The following is a 4632-nucleotide window of genomic DNA, read 5'->3' on the forward strand; positions in this document are numbered from 1 at the left end:
TTTCCCATGGCCCCACAAATTTGGGGGGTGGACCTGTTGGTGAGTGATAGACATGAGACCACAATTCAGTATTCTGGGTTCCTGTGTTAAAGTCCTTTCAACTCTTTTAATGAGCTTGGCTTGTCCTTACTAAAAACAACTGGTTTGTTGTTTCCTAGATTTCCTCTGGTTTTATCCTGCTGGTCAAGTGTAAAATCTGATGCTGAATCAGAGAAAGTATAGTTACCCTAAATTAAGTTAAAATGTAGCTTACTTTGGGCACCCACTCTCCCTTGACTCCTCTCTTCCCAGGCACAGTACCTTGTGCTGTGGCCCATGAGCTCACCCTCTTTCTCCCTCTTTCTCTCTGTAAAATTCATCCAAGGGATGACCCAAGCCTAGGCCCAAGGGCTAGCCACAGAATTGCTATTTGTAGGGATAGAGACAGAGCTTGGACAGGCAGGCTGGGGTACTCACATGTGTTTATGGCTCATCACATTACAGAACAGATCCAGAGGTGGAAAGGGGAAGCAGACTGTGGGCTGGGGGTCCAGGGACCAGCTCTGTCATGCTACCACATTCAAGAACAGAACTCTGAGCAGAATGTGAAAATTCGGAATTTGAACTTGGTTTTCCAAACCATTATAATCCATGTAAGATGATATAAGATATTTAATTTAACAGCCTCTTACTTTGACTTAGAACTTTCAAATATGTAGAATGCGGTACATGAGTCTTGATTTATTTTTTCACACCTGGACTTGAAACTGTTAGGAGTCGACATCTGCTTAGAAGGATTTTCTCCCTGTAGGCTATGCTTCTCTTCTTTCTGGATGAAGCCCTGGTGATTTCCATCATAAAGTCTACTGTCAGAGGTGGATAGAGACTTTCAAACCTGACCACTGGCTGACCTTTACTTTCTTGCTGGTTTAAGGCAAAGGGGTCTTATATAGATTTTCAAATTGGACCTCAGCTTGTATCTGACCTTCCATGTTTTCTTAGGTCCTTCCTGAAGTTTTCCCCTATCCTGGGTGTATTGAGAATTAGCAGAGGATAAAGTCCTCTGTACTCCACCCTCTCTTTTTTCCACTCCAACCTCAAAAACACATGCACACACAAGATTCTTGTAAAAACTGGGACTCCTGTTCTCAGCACTGAGGTTTTCTGGAGCTTACTTCCTCCTCTTACTGCTCTAGGGCATTTTCCACTCAAAACCATTGACTTAAAAGAAAAAAAAAAAACAAACCCTTGATAAAAAAGAAAAGGGAAGGGTTCTTGTCAGAACATGGGAAACAAAATTCTGAAAATAGCTCAGATTCTCCTACAGGCATGATGCAAGTGTTATTAAGTTGAGGAACTGTTGGCACCAATGACATGATTGCTGATCCTTTGCTCTTTTTCTCATTCTTTCCCATCAGTATTTCCTGAAATCTGGGTTCTGGGCAGTGACCCTTGAATGCAACCTTGTAAACAAGCACCCATAATGCTTACAAGAAAATCTTAGAGCTATGGCCCCCTTTAAACTTATATTTAAATATATTTGTAAATATAAATTTAAATATACTAAATATGTAAGTGTATATTTAAATATATTAATAAATATACAAATATATACATATTTTTTTTTTGCGGTACGCGGGCCTCTCACTGTTGTGGCCTCTCCCGTTGTGGAGCACAGGCTCCAGACGCGCAGGCTCAGCGGCCATGGCTCACGGGCCTAGCCACTCCGTGGCATATGGGATATTCCTGGACTGGGACATGAACCCGTGTCCCCTGCATTGGCAGGTGGACTGTCAACCACTGCGCCACCAGGGAAGCCCTAAATATATTTTTATAATATAAAATAATATAATTAAAATTATGTTTTTATAGAGATATATACCAACTGGGGGCTTATTTACTATAAATACCTCTTTAAATTTTCCTGGTATGGAGCTTCCCTGGTGGCGCAGTGGTTAAGAATCCGCCTGCCAATGCAGGGGATATGGGTTCGAGCCCTGGTCTGGGAAGATTCCACATGCCACGGAGCAACTAAGCCCATGTGCCACAACTACTGAGCCTGCGCTCTAGAGCCCTTGAGCCACAACTACTAAGCCCACGTGCCACAACTACTGAAGCCCACATGCCTAGAGCCTGTGCTCCGTAACAAGAGAAGTCACTGCAATGAGAAGCCCTCTCAGTACAACGAAGAGTAGCCCCCACTCGCCGCAGTTAGAGAAAGCCTGCACGCTGCCAAAAATAATAAATAAATTAATTAATTAAAAAGAAATTTCCTGGTATGGTGAAAGGGATTTGAGGAGATAGAGATGGGATAAATGCAATCAGGAGAAAAATAAAAATTTAGGAACTGACCAGATGTTGCTGATAAAATTGGACACAACTCAATAGGTTTTAGGAGGCCAAAGACATTAAGGTAATTCATTGGTCCATTCATTTATTCAACTAATATTTCTATTTTCTTCCTTCTACTCTAACAAAAAGGATTAAAGCAGCTAAATTGTATTTATTGTGACTGGCAAGGACTGTGTACACTATTCTGGAAAATATAAGATTGTGACACAGCTGTTCAGAAGTTCAAAGCTGTTAGGAAAGGAAAGTGTGTATCTGAGAAAGTGAAAACAATATAAGACTTTATCAGAGATACTGGCCCTGAGTTTTATCTCATTTCCCCATTCCATATGTTATGACCAGAGTTAGCTTTCTAAAATGAAAATCTCATCGCATAAATCTGCCTAAAACCATTTGTGGGTTCTCATTATTTATCGGAGAAAGTCAAAGTGCCTTAGCATTGTGTACAAAGTGTCCATGACCTTGTTCCTGGCTACCTTTCTGGACTCATCTCCAGTCACCGTCTCTCCTCCCTGTGTGTAGAACGGGAGCTTCCAGAGAGCCATGACTATATCTTACTCATCTTTGACCTCCCAGTGTCATAGTGGAGGCTTCAGGAGCACTTTATTTTTAATTAATAGAGCCTTTTCCATCCATGAATCTTTTCTCTAAACTACTTTATGGTGGAATTTAACACATACAGAAAACTTCATAAAACAAATGAACACAAGTGTAATTACCACTTCACTCAAAAACTAGAACATTGCTGGCTCACCAGAAGTCCTCTTCATGCCCTTTCCTAATCACATCCCCTTTTCTCTCCCCAAAGATAACCACTGACCCCACCTATTCACCTGTTCTCAGCTCAAGCCCACAATCCCCACACCACACCTCACTTCTGGAATATTCTCCTGAGATCATACTGACCTCTGATAACTTCCTTTGTCTCTGATCTTTAAAGCACCTATTTTCTTTAGCATTCATTTGGCACCTAGTCACCTATAGCATCTCTTTATAAAGTTACATTTATGGTATTCTTCTTGTATTGTTTATATTATTTTGCCTTCACTGTAGGTATTTTTATCTGTTCAAATACTTTTTGATGTCTATATTCTGTATTGCTATTGTCTATGTTTTACGTTTATAGTTAAATATTCATTAAGTATCTATAATGAGATCTTATTGACAGACATATCAAAGCATGTAAGAGACAGATTTACTCAACCCGATAAAGAGAAAGAGCCAAGTATAGTCTACACAAAGACACAGAGAGAGAGAAAGAGAGAGCAAGATATTGTTCTGATGTAGTGTGCATAAGTATTCAAGAGCTTCACACACTGAAAATCATAATTTCTCTCTCCCCTATTATTCATTTCCTCAAACCAGAGCAAGTGTTAGGAAATCCAGATATGCTTCAGATATAATCTTCAAACAGATTAAGGTTTTGAGTAAAGAAGACATTTAGGATCAAGCAGTACCTGTCCTCTTTAGCATTTTACTTGAGAGGAAACATTGCCAGAACATGGGCCACACTATTGGTTGAACTCCTGACACGGATACTCCAGGAAGGATTCCACATTGTCAGGGAAACTGGAAGAGATGACACTGAAAATCATTTCCTACCTTATGATGGCATAGATGAATGAAAGCCATTGCCAATCTAAATATAATGATTAAGTCTGTAGTTTTACTTAGAAATTAAGTTGATGCTGAAAGCTCAGGTCTAAGACATGGGATTGTGATTCAACTAGCTCCCAGATTCCACCCACTAAATATGGTTAACACTTTTAGTCAACCTATATCCATCATTTCAACTCTTGGGTGGAATAATAAATGTTAAACATGTGAACGTGAATTATCTTTCCTTGCTTTTCACATACTGTCAGTGACCACCCCCCCGTGTCACCTATACTTTTCTTGCAGAATTTTACTCATTCTTTGAGATTCAAATAAAACATATCATCCCATATGAAATCTACCTTGATTTCTCATGAAAGTTAGGGCTTTGTCTATTTTGCTTAACAACACTTTTTTTCCTTAAAATACTCAACACATTGTATTTCAGTGTATTTATCTGCCCCACAGAATTATAAGCTCCTCAACTTTAAGGGCTGGGTTTTATTTAGTACTAGACCTGTGGTAGGTGCTCAATAATTTGAGTGAACAAAAAGTACAAAGTAGTAAAATTTGAGGCACAGAATCAAAAGTAATAAACACCCAGTGCCAGAATTAATATCTTCTGTTTTCCAGTTACTAGATTAGGTACTGAGAAAAGGCAAATAAAACACAGAACAGGCATCCAGAAGCTCACAGTCCAGTAGGGAA

The sequence above is a fragment of the Lipotes vexillifer genome, unplaced genomic scaffold (genome assembly GCF_000442215.2).
Source record: "Lipotes vexillifer unplaced genomic scaffold, Lipotes_vexillifer_v1.1 scaffold685, whole genome shotgun sequence".
Taxonomy (NCBI): domain Eukaryota; kingdom Metazoa; phylum Chordata; class Mammalia; order Artiodactyla; family Lipotidae; genus Lipotes; species Lipotes vexillifer.